General features: G+C 46.6%; 1 pseudogene across 1 annotated transcript in view; it reads right to left on the bottom strand.

Moving 5' to 3' along the window:
- LOC310800842 (intermembrane lipid transfer protein VPS13C-like) overlaps nucleotides 1–17,292 on the bottom strand; it is a 103,293-nt pseudogene extending 86,001 nt beyond the window's left edge. Inside the window, exons 1-12 of the transcript in view lie at nucleotides 17,215–17,292; nucleotides 15,723–16,066; nucleotides 14,571–14,718; nucleotides 12,238–12,337; nucleotides 11,256–11,389; nucleotides 7,233–7,365; nucleotides 7,019–7,137; nucleotides 6,623–6,792; nucleotides 4,380–4,636; nucleotides 4,011–4,243; nucleotides 2,301–2,393; nucleotides 987–1,220 (exon numbers count right to left, since the gene is read on the bottom strand). The product of the transcript in view is annotated as an intermembrane lipid transfer protein VPS13C-like (transcript). The remainder of the gene's footprint in view (nucleotides 1–986; nucleotides 1,221–2,300; nucleotides 2,394–4,010; nucleotides 4,244–4,379; nucleotides 4,637–6,622; nucleotides 6,793–7,018; nucleotides 7,138–7,232; nucleotides 7,366–11,255; nucleotides 11,390–12,237; nucleotides 12,338–14,570; nucleotides 14,719–15,722; nucleotides 16,067–17,214) is intronic.
- Nucleotides 17,293–17,593: the final 301 nt, after the last annotated feature.

Raw genomic sequence — 17,593 nt, 5'->3', positions numbered from 1 at the left:
GTTACACAGAGCATACTGAACTACACAGACCCGAGTCTAAAGTCACCTGGACCACCTGTCAAAGACAACACACACGTTACACAGGGCATACTGAACTCCACAGGCCCGAGTCTAAAGTCACCTGGACCACCTGTCAAAGACAACACACACGTTACACAGAGCATACTGAACTACACAGGCCCGAGTCTAAAGTCACCTGGACCACCTGTCAAAGACAACACACACGTTACACAGAGCATACTGAACTACACAGGCCCGAGTCTGAAGTCACCTGGACCACCTGCCAAAGACAACACACACGTTACACAGAGCATACTGAACTACACAGGCCCGAGTCTAAAGTCACCTGTACCACCTGTCAAAGACAACACACACGTTACACAGGGCATACTGAACTACACAGGCCCGAGTCTAAAGTCACCTGTACCACCTGTCAAAGACAACACACACGTTACACAGAGCATACTGAACTACACAGGCCCGAGTCTAAAGTCACCTGGACCACCTGTCAAAGACAACACACACGTTACACAGAGCATACTGAACTACACAGGCCCGAGTCTAAAGTCACCTGGACCACCTGTCAAAGACAACACACACGTTACACAGAGCATACTGAACTACACAGGCCCGAGTCTAAAGTCACCTGGACCACCTGCCAAAGACAACACACATGTTACACAGAGCATACTGAACCACACAGGCCTGAGTCCACAGTCACCTGGACTCTGTGTTGTAGTACTTGTAGTCCAGGACTCAGACCCAAAGTCCAATTTTCAGGAGTCGTGATTCGACTTGCACTTGAGGCACTGATGACTCAAGCATTCATGCATTTGGACTCGGACGTTGGAGACAAGGACTCGCCGGTCGGACTTGTTAACTGATAAAGACCGTTTTTTGTCAATTAAGCATTGATGGGAGTGAGCGCTGATCGCCTCGTGTCGTGATGTCGCCACTGAGGACTCAAGAGGATATAAACGTGGCACCTTGACGTCGACGGCGAAGCTCTCTCCCTGGTTGCGTGCGTCCGGCTCGGTGAAGCTCTCCGTGGCCTCGGTGGCCTGGTCCACCCCCAGGAACCAGTAGTTACAGGCGTAGATGTTCATGACAGACCACAGGTCTGTGACGCTGGGCCGCGCCTCCTGGCTCTGTTCGCTCTGAGGCTTGGCCGTCATGGCCGCCGTTATCGTCATCACCGTGTTCAAGATGACCGGAGAGATCTGCAGCAGAGGAGTTCACAGGAGTTAACCTCAAAGGTTCTGCCACACAGCAGCTTTCTCTCATCCTGCTCTCTGGGTGAAGGTTGTTCATCTTTCCTAAGGAGTTGATGGTCTCAATCACTAGTTTCAAGTCTTCTTCAATACAGCATGATGTTCATTTAGAATTGTTGTGTACATTGTAAATATTCTTATATGCATTGGTACAGCACAAGTTAGTATCAAAGCATTGGGTTATTGGGGTAATATTGGAATGTATTATTAGGAATAAGTATTGATAGGGATATGTGGGTTGATTTATGATATTGTGTGTGTATGGGTAAGTTTGTATACGTATGTGTATATATATACATATATATGTATGTATGTATTTGTATACATGAGCGGGTGTGGAGGAGCGTGGGAGTTGGTATATGCATGTATATGGATGTATACATTTGTTTATGAATGATTTGGGGGCAGGACTCGATAAGCCTACAGTAGGCTTCTTCCGGCCCCTTTTCAAACAGTTCGCCTTTTCTTTATGTTGGAGTTTACGTATTTTCCTTTTGCTGAAGTCTATTGGACTGTTATGTTTACTGGTTTTTTTCATTTTATGTATCGTTTTAACGGTTTGAAATAAATCGTTTCAATCAATCAATCAATCAATCAATTTAGTAAATTATGGTCCCTAGAAGATAAAGCGGACAACACTTTTGGGCGTGATTGACAGGTCGCCTGTCCAGTGATCGCACAGCTGGCCGATCACTTGTCCAAATTCACATCACCTCTGTCTCCAAATAACCAAGATGGCGACGGTGAAAATGCTAACCTCCAGACTTCCAAACACAAGTCTAAAAACCAATAGGTGATGATGTCACGGTAGCTTTTTATACAGTCTATGTTTAATTTACATGTTACTACAAACTATAACAAACACCAGGAGTTTACCCATATCCAACGTTGTTTTTACTCCTGGCCTTTGTTTCATTATCAGTTATTTTAAATGACTACCGGCCACTTTTGGAGGAAATACATCTATCCATCTATCTATCTATACATACTATCATACATATAAATAAGATCAATTTCAGCTGAAAGTACCTTGACGAAGACTTCCTCCACTGTCACAAAGCCGGTCAGTGGTTGGTTGGACTGGCTTTTGGTTTCCAAAGCGACTGAGCAAGGCCTCAACACCTATTGGCAAAGAATGACATTTCTATCAGTCATATACTATTGGATTTGCAAAGTAACAAAACTCTTTGACTGCATAATAAAGTAAAGCAGGAATGACGTATTGTTGTAGGCCAACCCAGAAGTTAGCATTGTGCTGGTTCCCTCGTCTGGAAGCCAATGGCATTTTTCTATAGGGATTTTTGGTTAGGTGCCTGAAATAAGATCTGTGGTTAACAGACGTTTATGAAACTGAGACCTTTGTGTTCAACACGTTAACCTTCACAAATTATCACCACATTTTTAAAGCGTAAATCTGATTTTCATAAAACACTTCAAAAATGATAAAGTGGTGTTCAATTGTGAAGATGATCTTGCTGAACACAAAGGTCTTTGTTTCATAAACTGTTGTTAAGCACAGACGTTATTTCAGTCATTTAACCAAAATCCCCATAGAAAAACACCATTGACTTCCAGACAGGTTTTAGGACTCATCCCTGCGGCTCCATAAAGACAGAGAAATAACTCTATATGTCTCTGTGTGTGTGTGTGTGTGTGTGTGTGTGTGTGTGTGTGTGTGTGTGTGTGTGTCTCTGTGTGTGTGTGTGTCTCACGTGGTGATGACCTTGTGCTCTGTGTGTGCGTGGGTGAGTGTGTGTGTGCGTGGGTGTCTCTGTGTGTGTGTGTGTGTGTGTGTGTGTGTCTCACGTGGTGATGACCTTGTGATATGTGTGTGCGTGGGTGAGTGTGTGTGCGTGTGTGTGTGTGTCTCACGTGGTGATGACCTTGTGCTCTGTGTGTGCGTGGGTGAGTGTGTGTGTGCGTGGGTGTCTCTGTGTGTGTGTGTGTGTGTGTGTGTGTCTCACGTGGTGATGACCTTGTGCTCTGTGTGTGCGTGGGTGAGTGTGTGTGCGTGGGTGTCTCTGTGTGTGTGTGTGTGTGTGTCTCACGTGGTGATGACCTTGTGATCTGTGTGTGCGTGGGTGAGTGTGTGTGTGCGTGGGTGTCTCTGTGTGTGTGTGTGTGTGTGTGTGTCTCACGTGGTGATGACCTTGTGCTCTGTGTGTGTGTGTGTGTGTGTGTGTGTGTGTGTGTGTAATGACGTGGTGATGACCTTGTGCTCTGTGTGTGCGTGGGTGAGTGCGTGCGTGCGTGGGTGTCTCTGTGTGTGTGCGTACGTGTGTGCTGTGTGGCGTGTGTGCAGGGGCGGACTGCATAATCGGGCACGTCGGGCAAATGCCCGGTGGCCTGGCCTGCAAAAACAATTTTTTTTTATTTTTTTTTGTGTGTGCCTGCAGTCAGGCCACTCACTGAACAGCAGGCCAGGCGCCGCCTACTGGTTTACTAGTGGTTTTATTACTTTATTCAGGGTTAAAGTGGGTGCATCTCATTGTAAAGTTGGACTTGGCCCAAATTGGGCTTCAAACGGCCCAAATCTGGCTTTAAACGACCCAAATTGGGCTTCAAACGGCCCAAATCTGGCTACAAACGGCCCAAATTGAGCTTCAAACGGCCCAAATTTTTCGCCGCCGCCCTTCGGACGCCGGCACGCACGTCGGCCCGTATCAGCCTGGCCTGCTTGGTATCTAATGCTGGTACGTGAGTGTGTGTGCGTGCATGTGTGTGGTGTGTGTGTCTCACGGTGGTGATGCCCTTGTGCTCTGGGCTGTGGAGGAAGGGGCAGGCCAGGAGGCGGAGCTCCCTGAGGTTGGCCATCATGCTGTGGGCTCCGCCCTCCTCCGTCAGGCTGACGTCACACTGGAAGGAGGCCACCAGCGAGGGGGCGTCGGCCCGCAGCAGGTCGGCCACGACCACCACCTCCGGGTCGACCACGACCGCCCGCAGCCACGTCCGCTTCCACTGCTGCTCAGGGGCTGAAGATTCAAAATCGGTGAGATGAAAAAGTGAATTGCCATGCTTTCCCCCCCAAACTGGCATTGGTGTCTTACTGGCGTTGGAGGCGGAGCCTCCGCAGGGCGTTGGGTGTCTTACCGGCGTTGGAGGCGGAACCTCCGCGGGGCTCGGCCAGCTGTTTCAGAGGCAGCCTGTCGCTGTGGGCGGCGGTGGAGGCTGGGGGGGCGGGGCTTTGCGGCAGTGCCTGGATGAAGAAGTCGGCCACGGTCATGAGGAAGTCCACGCTGGCACACAGGTAGAGCTTCTGCAACACGGCCACCACCTCACGCTCAGGCCCCGCCCCCGCCGCACTCTGACGGTACGTCACGTCGATCATGGCCTCGGCGCTCTCCTCCTCACGCTTCCTGATCATCCTGCACAGACAGATGGTAAATGGTAAATGGCCTGCATTTATATAGCGCTTTTATCCAAGCGCTTCACACTCAGTAAGTACATTCACCCATTCACACACCGATGGTGGCAGGTTACCACGCAGGGTGCTGCCACACCAACGGGAGCAATTTGGGGTTCAGTGTCTTGCCCAAGGACACTGGAGGAGCCGGGAATCGAACCACCGACCTCTTTTATCCAAAGCGATTAGTGGACGACCCGCTCTACTACAGCCGCCCGACAGATGGGACATCAGAGCGTGTTAATGTACTAATTGTTATGAAAACCTGGCTCATAAATATTACTGTCTAGGAATTGTTATTATTTGATCATTTGATTTTCGACGTAGCTTACAATTAGCTCCACGTCATCACCTAGTGCAGTGATACTCAACTGGCAGCCCGCGGGCCACATGCGGCCCGCGGGCGCCCCCTGTGTGGCCCGCCATGGAATTGCAAAAAAATATATATATTTTTTTTTACAGTGCACCTGAACGCAACATGCAAGATACCCGCTGAATAAGTGTCCAAATGTTCATGTCATTCTGGTCAATACTCCACTTCTGTTACCACATTTCAGTCTGGAATATGGAATATCTTTCAATAATCTATGATTTAGCTGCTAAATTGTCAAATACCGCCGTCTGCTTGCTACCCAGGCACTTATGTATGTAGCCTACTCACTTAACCTAACTAACTATATCCGGTGTGCACAACATTGTCAGACTAAACTCTGGCTGACGCGTGATTTCTAACCCCACATAGGATAAGCAATAACCACGCCCTGTGGCGCCGGGATTGGCCAGGAGCAACACTGGAGGGCACGCAGCCCAGCGATTTCATGAACCAACTGAATAGCTCTTGAGAACGGACAGCGATTTCGAGTGCGGACATTGAGAGCGGACATTGAAATGAATTATGGTCACATACCTTCCTTAGCATAGTAATAATAATAATACGCATATTGTAATCTACACAATGTACACAATCTACAAAAACCTGCAATAATATAAACGGTGTTGTGTTCACGTTCATAGCTCATATAATATAATGTATCATATCGTTAATTTCAAGCTCAATTCTTACCCAGAGAAAAGGTACAGCCCTGAAAATGTAACAAGCAATAGTTTTTTAAACATCTTTATTTTAAAAGATGAAAAACCCCAGGTGCTTTAGTCCCAAGCTTCAATGCTCCTGGCCAATCCCGGCGCCACAGGGCGTGGTTATTGCTTATCCTATGTGGGGTTAGAAATCACGCCTGGCTGACACCCCAAAAACATACAATCCGCTACAGAAAAATGTATATTGTTTATTTATTAACTGGCCCCTGGCCTTCTATCATTTCACGAAAGTGGCCCCCGGGCAAAGCAAGTTGAGTATCCCTGACCTAGTGCAACATTATGTTCTTACCCTTACGTGATGCATTCAACTTGATTATATGCCTCACTTGATTATGTGTTTGTGAGTTTAACCAATTCAGTTGTCTAGGGCCAAGGTTTGTATCTTTTTACTGGACTCTGTGTTGTTGCAGGTTGTTTGCTGACGTATGTGGACTGCATTAGCTAACTGTGTTAGCCTGTCTGGATCTTCTTCTTCGCTGGTGTATTCTGTATTCACCTTTCTTTCAATCAAGCAATCAATAATGAAACTCCTACTCCACTAATAGTAAAAATAGTAGTACAAAAAACTTGAGTATAAAATAAGTAAATCAGATATCAAATTAAATAAAAAAGTAATGGGTAACACTAAAGGGTACCTTATTTAAGAGTTAGTTGATGTTTAATAAGTATTAACTAACCTTTAATTAACAGCCTTGGTCATAAACTTGCTCTAACCTTAACCTCAGTGAGGTCATGCCTCAAACCAACCTCAATACCTTAGTTAACATGAACAGCATAAGTAATTATTACTAGACACATTGGTTAACTGTTAATTAAGGATTCGTTATCGCTACTTAAGCAGAGGTCTCACCTGGAGCTGACGCGGGTCATGGCAGTGCACAGGTCGTCCAGCGTGCAGCCGCTCAGCACGGTGCTGAGGTCCATGCTGCCGTCACTCAGCAGCTTCCCAGACGCCTGCAGCTTGTGGAGGGCCAGCTCCCCCAGACGCAGGCTCTGCTGCCGCAGGCTCAGCCCAGGAGACTGCAGGGAGGGCAGGGGAGAGAGCAGGCCCAGCCCAGGAGACTGCAGGGAGGGCAGGGGAGAGCGATGGTGAAGGATCAGACATCATGGGACAGATTCATAGACGTATAAAAACATATGGACTGAGTCAGCCATCTGTAGCAAGAATGATCCCTCTGTTCTTACCAGAGCCAGAGACTCACCTGTTTGGGGGCGTGGCTGTACAACACCAGAGCCAGAGACTCACCTGTTTGGGGGCGTGGCTGTACAACACCAGAGCCAGAGACTGAATGTTGAAGTTGAACTTGACAGTTTCCTGAGGCTCCTCCTCCTGATCGCTGATGTCACTCTGCTTCTCCGCGCCGCCTGAGGGCAACATCACACACAGTTTACAGCCAGATCCTCTCGCGCGCGCACACATGTGTGTACCTTTGTGTGTGTGTGTGTGTGTGTGTGTGTACCTGTGTCTGTATATGTTGTGATGTGTAGGCTCTCTGCCTGTGTGGAGGCAGCAGGGGCTGGGCTCTCAGCCTCTCCCAGGTTCTCCATCAGGATCCTCAGCAGAACCTTCAGGTCATCCTGACTCAGCGCCACCTGGAGGCGCAGGAAGCACAGGAGGTACAGCTTTTAGCCTGCTTTCTCCCCACGACTTTCACTTTGAATCCAGAGGTTTAATCATGCTTCAGTCCATAGTTTTCCTCTTCAGGTAAAAACGTACGGAAGCCATGAGAGGCAATTGAGAACAAAAATCTGGGAATCCATTTTCCAAGTCTGATCTCACTAATATCTTCCTACTCGCTCTTGGACTGAACGGTCGCAAACTCCTCCTGCTCTCCTGCTTTGCCTCTGACTTCCCTCAGCTTGCCGACTGCTCCAAAAAAGTTTCTCCTTTCCGCTGTCTCTTCAAAATCTGAAGGAATTATGGAACTAATAACCTGGTCTCTCAACGCAATTGATAAGATTATCTCCACGAAGCACGCTGGTTCGGGGGAGCCAAAATGCCCAGATGGCACGTTTCCAGCTGGCTATGTAATGGACGGATGGATGAAATGGCAGACTTTATGCCTTGCCATTTTGACCGTTGAGGACGTCGAAGATGTTTACCTATTCGGATTCATGATAGCTGGACATTTGCTGATGGGAATCGGCATTGCAGTCGTCTATCGTAAAATTTGCATGATAATGGGGAAAAACGAAAGCCCAAAGATAGCCCTTATCATGAATATGATTAACGAGTTGGCTCGTATTGTGAACTCTCAGACTATTTCTATAACGGAACGCATACAAAAGATGGAATGTATGTCTGCAGACGTGAACAGAAAGTTGGACAAGATTCTGGAGATAATGAAGTCATAATACGGGATTGAAGTGTTTTAAGTTGAAGAGATGAGCTCCGAGGGAAAAATAAATTTGGAATATACTTTCCACTCGGATAACCAAATTATCCATCATTGCTTTTTTTCGGACTCCCTGGTGTATGAAAATTCTCCCCGTGGAGGGGCTTGTGGAAACGAGGAGCCTCAGTTCACCCATTACCTACACATCTGCAAGATAAGGACTTTGGACAAGGCTGTATCCATGGCGATGGACATTCCTGAACCGCTATGTTTTCGCTTACCAACCGGGAAAGAAACGGCCCCCTTATCTGACATACTGCACACAAGGACATCCACATTCCGCTCACTCAAAACAGACACGCACACACTCACACAATCTTCCCTCCCCCCTCATGCCGTTCGGTCCAGCCTATCAGCACCTGCAAACTACCCACTAGACGCTCACCCCCACACCCCCCCCCCCTCTCTTCTCTCGATCACAGCGTATCGGAGCCATGTCACATGGATGCTGCTATGAGCCGATAACATAGCCTCCAGTCCAATGAGGTCGAGCTTCCCCCCCCCCTCCCCACTGCAAACCCCTTCCCAGCAAACCCACTCCCTCCCCATCCTAAATTTTGTTTTGTTTTCAACGGATGTTAATTCCTTACATGTAACAACAAATGTTTATGTATTGTATAATATTCAAGCGTGCCATTATTCCTATTCAATCTAGTAATAATGTAATAGTCTCAATTTGAGTATAGAAGGTGATTCCCAATCGTGTGTGTTTTTGTCTTTCTGTTGTTTGTTGAGGACCGCAATGGAAACAAGCGAGTGCTTTTTATAGCCAGGCTTTATTTTGATTGATTGATTGATTGATTTTCTTTATTTAAGTGTCATGCTTCGAATGAAGCCCAGCCCACATGGGCTTACAGGACACTTTTACTGTTCATCATTTAAACAAACAATGATCAAAACATAAAACCAAGAGAAAACACCCAAAATACATACAGTGAAGTTGTACAGCATGAAAACCACCACCTGAACCTACTTAACACTTTGAGTGCCACGGCCCTTGGGCAAAAGGTGCTGTACTGTGCCACATAGGCCGCAATGCATTTTAAAACAGTCATATCATTTCTTTAATAATTACTATGTAAACACTGAACACGCACAAATAACGATGAGACTCTCTTCTATCACCTGCAAAAAAAAGTTTATTGATCCCATTTTCCGTTCTTTAGTTATCAGCCGGAGAAGATAGCTTGATTTAACAAAAAAGAGCAGTTTTTTTCTAGAAGCTGAGATAATGGCCCTTTTGTGAAATTAAACATTTCAAACACATCACTGACTCTGAAGCTAATTTTCTGATGTAGTCACACCTCAAAAATAATTTCCTTCAATAAAACAGTGAAGGCCAGGGAATTTTGTTTGGCAGAATAATATTTTTAGCTGCAACCAGCAGCGCTGGCCCCTGCGTGCGCTGCTGGTTGCAGCTTCTTGCTGATCTTGATTTGCTGCTGGTGGGCATCGGATATTCTGGCTTGCGTTTGCCAACCCTGTCCTGCTGCCTGGGTCTGTCTGGGTGTTGTGTGCTGCTCTGCGTGCCCTCCCCCCCTCCCACCCCTCAACTGCACACTCCTCCGTATGGGAGGTGGCTCTCTGCTGAGTTTGCTGTGCGCAGTGAAGGGTGCGCGACATCCAGCTTTTTTACAGCGTTTCCGCGTGTGTTTGTCACCGGCTCCTATGCTTCCAGTTGAGAATAATAACAACTCCACGGCTGATCATGCGAATGGGCTGTCACAGCGGACATGGAGGAGCTCAATTGTGGGAGCAGATTGGCTGCTGCAGGCACATCTAATGTTAAAACGCTTCATGCATATCAATGCATACGGATGCGATGCGATTTCCGTTTCCCCAACGACTTATTCTCTGTTTTTCTCTGCCTTTCTGTTAACCTGGAGAGCACTGTCGCCACCTAAGGGTTCTGTAAAATAGGTTATAGACCTCCAATAGCTACAATAGTTGTACAGGAGATGCGGAAGGCTTTGATCGACGTCCTACCGTCAAAAAACGCATTGGACGTCGAAAGACGTCCGTGGCACTCTACGTCACTATTTAATTGGACGTCGAAAGACGTCCATGGCACTCAATGAGTTAACCCTAACATACATGTCTTTCTTGATGGTGGGAGGAAACCGGAGCACCCGGAGAAAACCCACACGGACACCGGGAGAACATGCAAACTCCACACAGAAAGGACCTGGGACGGACCGGGGTTCGAACCCGGGACCTTCTTGCTGTGAGGCAACAGTGTTAACCACTGAGCCACCGTGCCATCCAAACAAGTCATTGCTAAACAAGTCATGACTAAACTTGACTTGTGTATTGTGAGCTCTCCTTTTTATGAATGTGTATGTTGAGACGATATATTGTCTTATATTACTGATGAAACTGAAAGCTTTGGGGTTCAGTGAGTCAGTAGTCGAATGGGTAGGTTCTTATCTTAAAGACAGAGTACACATGGTGGATGTTAATGGATTACTATCCAGTCCGGAGATACTAGAGTGTGGCGTTCTCCAGGGGAGTGTCCTAGGGCCTCTTTCTTTCCTGCTGTATATAAATGATTTGAAACCAGCGTATTCATCTGATCTCTTTCTTCATGCAGATGCCTCTGCCTTACTTATGTCGCACAAAGACAAAAGCGTCATTGAAGAAACCTTAAACTCAGAGCTTACATTGGTTAGTATATGGCTGAGTGACAACAAGCTATTTCTCCATCTTGACAAAACTGAGTGTAATTTATTTGGTTCTAGACATACCAGTAATTGAAAGATGTCTGATGTGGTGAGGACATGGGTTTGAGGGTACTTACAAAGGTTAACCATCGCATCCGTTGATTGGTTGAGTTCATGTTACGCCCAAAACACACCTATGATTAGTGAATGGACATCAACTTGGGCCTTGTGCCTTACTTTGTGTGCCGCTTAAATAGCGATTTGGATTTGGACACGCCCTAAACGCACGGGTGTGATGCCTTTTAGACCATGTGCTATGGATTGTGTTTGGAGAACGATTAATGGCGCGAGTACGGCGACATGTTGCCATGTTGGTCACGCGTCCAGCAGCAGAGTGAGTCCTCTCTCCACCTGGTGTGTTGTTTACCTCTTTGATCTGAAAGTTGAGCAGAACGTTAACGGTGTTCTCGCCTGGCGCTCCGTTGGCGACGGCCGGCGGAGCACCGCCTCCTGCCGGTGGCATCACCGCCTCCATCTGCTGCTCACACAGCTCCGCCTTCTCTGAGGACACAGAGGAGAGACAACACGTGAGTTCTCTCTTTCACCGAATGATGTTTCTGTGAACAATTTCTTTACAGACGTTTTCAGGATAAAACAGAGAAGTGGTCATCATTTCATTTGGCAACAGGCATCATCCCATCAAATACAAATATCAACCCTGATGTTGATCGCCTTTAGATCTGAGATCATGAAAAAGAGACCAAGAAAAATGTTCATGTTGTATTTGTGATCTAGATCAGCGATGGGCACTGGCCATCGCAACAATCTGGGATTCTCATGTGGAGAAATAATTGGTGACCCCTGCCCTAGATGAACGAGTTCCTAATGATAATGGTAAATAATGATGCCCAGAGTTAATGGTGCCGTGACAATGACCAACACTGGACTACTGACCAACTGCTTAAAGGAACACTCCGCCCATTTTCAACCAGCTTTGTATCATTAGAACATCAGTAGTATATCAGAAAACTGTAAACTGTGGACCAGTGACATCACTGGTCCACACTTTAACACTCAATAACTGTCAAATTAAATGACAGACTTCAAAACAGTTTACAGTTTTCTGATATACTACTGATGTTCTAATGATACAAAGCTGGTTGAAAATGGGCAGAGTGTTCCTTTAAGAGTCATCCATTCTTAAATTTGAATGATGATGACTATTACATTGTCGTATGTGAAGGGGGCTGCTATTCCAAAGACTGATTGCACCATAGACAACTGTCTTTTTTAAGGCATTAGATTTTGGGCGAGGTATTTGGTCATCAACTGCTGCTCTCGTGAAAGGACTAAAGTAGCATTAAAACATTTGACTATGTTGAGAAGCAGAAGGTGTGGAGTGGACTCACCCTGCCTCTTCAGGTCCAGCTTGTGCTCTTGACTTCCCTCTGCGATGTTCTCCAGTAGGATCTTCATCAGCACGCCCAGGTCCTCCTGACCCAGACTCACCTGGGGAGATGGTTACACTTTAACACCTCACAGGGTGAAGGCGGACACATGTTCTAATGTAGAGGGTTGGATAACCAGCCTATTGACAAGTTGACAAGTTTTAGTTTTGACAAGCCTGTTGACAAGTTGTTGTTTTTTAGTTTGATCTTTTAGCCTTTATTGATCATGCTGATCATGATCATTGATCATGAATCACTGCCGATCGAACGTAATGTAATCATGCACCTAGTGCTTTTTGATTGGTCATGAAGTGTGATGCTTTTTTATGATGTACCGTATTTCCTCTATTAGTGGCCTCTATTCCATTACAGGCCTCTGCTCTAATATAGGACGGGGGCACGGCCTGCACGGACAAATAAAGGCCCCTCCCTCAATACAGGCCGGGTCAAAAAAAACAAAAAACGAAGGAGCAAAAACTACGGTGAATACGGTACTGTAAATTTCCCATAACACAACGCATCTACCGTGTGACGTAACCGGACGTAACGCAGACAAGAGAAATAAAAACAAACATGGCACCGACCAAACGAACCAGACGAAAGTTTGACGTTAAGTTTAAAGAGAGCGTTGTGCAATATGCAGCGGAAAATTTGGTACAGTGTGATGTGGAATCAGCCCTTCAAGCAGAGCCTGCACGATGCCTACGACGAGTGGATAGCTGGGGACGCAGATAAGCAGTACACAGCTGGAGGTGGAAACCTAAAAGCGCCTGCTCGACGCCTGCTTGTGGACTGGGTGATCGCCGCCTGGGACAAGCTGGACAAGGATCTGATCAAAAAGTCCTTCCAAGTTTGTGGACAGTCTGTGAAAACTGACGGGAGTGAAGACAACCTCATCCACTGCTTCAAGCAGGGACAGCCCTGCGCCGCTGGACGGGAGGCTCTCGCCCAGCTGCGTTAGCGGGACCAGGAGAACAGACAGGCAGCCGAGGATGAGGAAGATGAAGAGGAACTGGTCAACAATGAACTTGTTGTTCTGGATGATGTTGATGATGATGAGGACGCGGGGGGATACCGACATACTAGATGAGGAGGAGGAGGATACTGAGTGAGTGAGTGACCACCAATATTTATTTGCGTTGTTTGGTTTTATGCAATATTTTGCAATAAAAGTCATGAAAATAAAGGAGTATGTCCATGAGAGTTTAATATTAAGAAATAAAGGCCTCACTCGAATACAGGCCTCTGCTCTAATATAGGACGGGGGCTCTCTGCGGCTCAGTAAATAAAGGCCCCGGTTACTATTAGAGGAAATACGGTATGTATATTATGCTCATGTTTTGTATTATATGTGTGTGTGCCTGCCTGTCTGTCATGTTCATGTTTTTTGGGCTATCTCTGTGCAGAGCAAATTCCCTGAGGGGCAATAAAGGTTTCATTCATTCATTCTATATTTAAATTAAAATAAAAACTGACACCCGCTTAATTTTTATTTAGATCACTAGCTACTTTATAAGTTTGTCTCTCCATATATTATTTTCATAACACATTTGGGTCAAATGCTACTACTTCTTGTGACAACAGGTGTCGCTGTAATACCAGATTTAGTAGGAAACACCCAACTCAAGCCGTTGTCAGGCAAGTCAGAGGTCAGACGCAGAATGGCGTCAGAGTGGGTTGCACACTGAATAACTCGTGTCATTCCTTACTGCTCCGCAGGTCTGTAAATGTGGTTTAAAACAACTTAGAGTCAGTTCACAAAGTACCTAGATGTTAGTTAGATAACCAGTCAGCTACATTTAGCGGGCGAGATGAATGCTCAAAGACCGAGTTGGATGTTGTTTTTGGTCGTGTATTTTCGTTAGCATCTTTTGTTTCACTGCTAGCTTGAAAGGACTAAGACCATGTGAAAGGAAGGGAAGAGTCTAGGCTACTTGTTTGTTTTATCCACATTCAGAAGATAACAACAGGAGAGTAACAGTTCCTTGAGTGAGGGAGAAGTCTCTTTTGAGTTCATGAGTTATAAGTGTAAATGCAATGAACGAATTGGTAATAGTTTTGTGGTGTAATTACTGTATCGGCCACTACCGGGTTAATCTACAGAGCTTTTAGTGTTGACTGTGTTTATTTTATATACTGTTGCTAAGGCCTCTTGGCCAGGTTATCATTGTAAATAAGAACTGGTTCTCAATTGATTTTACTTGGTTAGATATAGGTCAAATCAAATTTCAGTGTGTGGGACAGGGACAGAACAGGGTCAGAGAGTGTGTCTGTGTGTGTGTATTGACTCTTACATTCATGGACTTCAGGACTCCCTGGACCTGAACACCGGGGATCTTGGTGAACCAGGAAGCAACCAGGTTTCTGTTGACGAGAAGCTCCAAGTTGATTGGTTGGAGAATCTCAAAGTCCGGCTGCGGGGAACCTTGATTCAGAACCGTTCTGCCAACAGAGAAAAATTATGACGAGATGAAATAATAGAGAAAGGATCTGACAGATAATCCTAAAACAAATCCAACATTTCAGAATCAGAATCAGCTTTATTGGCCAAGTATGTACACATACAAGGACTTTGATTTGTAATGAAATGTCCACTTGGCAGGCCTGTAAGAATATCTACTTCTATCTAAAGGTTAATGTATGGTTAGTGCGGTGTGTCCGATGTTTGCGGTGTTCACAGCATTTTATGGTAAATGCGGTACCAGCGCAGAATAAACTGTCCCTCAGAGATGTTAGAGATACGGCCCACATCTGGTGTGTATGTGCGTATTTGAGACAGCCAATTCCCCTTACGTGTGTGTATATAAAGCTGCTTTTCTCAAGCTTTCATGCACAGAAGCTGCCAGATGTGTGTGGTGTGGTCCACAGAAGCTGCCAGATGTGTGTGGTGTGGTCCACAGAAGCTGTGTGTGGTGTGGTCCACAGAAGCTGTGTGTGGTGTGTGCAGTGTTGGGGTTAACGCATTAGAAAGTCATGCAAAATCCAGTAATCACATTACAGTTACGATTCAAACACTTATGGCATTACTTGCATTACATAAATTATTCAATTATCTGCAGGATCAGGGTTGAATCTGCAGGATTATGGAAAAAAAACAACGTGCGAACAACAAAAGCAAAACAACTCGATTACACAACACAACTAGATTGGATGAGCTGGAGGAACGGAGAGGAGTGAGATGTTGTGTATGTCCTTATTAGGATAGGGATTTGTGCTGATATGGGCATATGTAAGGTTTCATGTTATATCGTTAACTGGCAATTAGGTGACAATGCATCTCAGGCGATGTTGTGGAGTAACACAAAGGTAATGTAACGAGTAGTGTAACAAATTACTTTCTCCAGGGAGTAATTGAGTAAGGCATTACTTTTTTTAAAGTAATGTGTAACGTCTAATATATTACTTATTTGAGTAACGACCCTAACCCAACACTGGTGGTGTGGTACCTGGACAGCTTGAGCTGTGTCAGCTTGACCTCCATCTTCTCCAGCACGGCGGGCAGAGGGAAGCCTTCAGCAGGCAGCAGAGAGAAGCTGTTCCCCAGCGTGATCAGACCCAGGTCCACCACAAGGGCGTCCAGGGAGACGGAGGACTGGGGGATGAGGATGAGCGGGGCCTTCAGCCTGATGTCCATGGACAGACGGAAGCTCTTCTGGGCCAAGTCTCTGACGCTGGACGCTGCCTTCTCCGCCGCCTGGGCTGTCGCTGCACTCAGAGCCTCCTTCGCCGTCTGGAAGTTGTCCACGAACGTCTGAGGGGGGCGAACGGAGCGAGCGGTGAGCGAGGAGAACTGGCAGAGCGAGCGAGACGCACCGCCGCATCAATGAACCCGTACAGGAAGTCAGTCATGACGGGAGGAAGTGACGTAATTAGAGGGAGGGAGAGTCATGTGACGAGTGAGCTCTGTTATGGAAAAATTGTTTGTAATGATTCGATACGATACAACTTGATTGTCAGCTCACACTGTTGTTTTGTTATATCTCTATGGCATCACCGTTCACAATACAGACGTGTATATGTGTGACCTATAAAATGTTCGCCCTAACTATGCTAACGGAAAACAGGAGTTTCAGTTCTATGTTTCATGTATCGTAACGTCAGACAGCCAAGGGCCCCTGTTTTAAAACAGGATATGTACCTGTCTGGACCTTTGGTTTCGTGTCCTAAGAGAGACGTCATGAAACGGATGGTTACACTGTAACCCAGGTTTCCTAAGGGAGACTTCTCTCCCTATGAATTCCATTCATATTGAGATATACCTGATTCAGCGCAGCTGTCGTTGGATAACTCTTTAAGACACTTATTAGCACCACCTGTGTGCCCTCGCGGCCGCACGCTGATTGGCCAGCCCTGGCCATATAATCTACACTCAGGTGCGGCTCGCGTTCGCTTAAAGTCTCTGTTTGGAAGCCTGTTTCGGAGCGGCTTCTTGCAGGGAGAGAAGTCTCCCTTAGGAAACCTGGGTTACAGTGTAACCATCCGTTTCCTATCGGTCGACTTCTCTCCCTATGAATTCCATTCATATTGAGATGCCTCTGTAAGACACCCGCGAGGAAATAAGCAGACGTATCTGCTCCTCCGGGAGCCTAAGTGGTCGTTACATTCGAATGAGATGTCACCACCACCAGAGACCCCCATGTGTCAATACACCCATGTGACATACACTTATGAACTATATACACTATGTACACACCCATAGCCAAGGTGCAAGACGCTACCAAGGCCTAGCTGGCCCCGCCAGACGCTAAGGCCAGCCGCAACGGGTGAACCACCTAGTCTGCCAAGTTGCTCGACTAGCTTTGAAAAAAAAACATCCCTCCGGCTGATGCCCGCTCCGGGCCCTAGTCTCGGAGGCACGGAATGTAATCCTGCTACTGTGCTATGCCCAGCACCCGGTCCGCAAACAGAGTGCCGGCTGCCACATTCATACAATAAAACCTGGTAAAGGTCGATGGGGTCGCCCATGAGGCCGCTGTGCAGATCTCTGCCAGAGAAGCGCCCCTCCACAACGCCCATGAGGTAGCTAGACCGCGTGTGGAATGTGCCCGCAGCACTGCCGGGGACGGTTTATTTACTGCCTTATATGCTTGCTGGATTGCCTCCACTACCCAGAGAGAGATTCTTGACTTGGAGACTGCCTGTCCACAGCAGTCAGGTCTGAAACAAACCAACAGTTGGTCTGTTGCTCTATGATCACGTGTCCGGTCAAGATACACCTGCAGGGCCCTGACAGGGCACAATCGAGATTGCCCCCTCAGCCCCTCCTCACCATCCTGAGGAGGGCGGAAAGGCCGTAGTTCTAGAGTCTGAGCACTTC

Source organism: Poromitra crassiceps, assembly GCF_964638095.1.
Source record: "Poromitra crassiceps genome assembly, contig: HAP1_SCAFFOLD_102, whole genome shotgun sequence".
Lineage (NCBI taxonomy): Eukaryota > Metazoa > Chordata > Actinopteri > Beryciformes > Melamphaidae > Poromitra > Poromitra crassiceps.
Note: the sequence above shows the minus strand (reverse complement) of the source record. Positions and strands in the feature narration are given on the sequence as shown.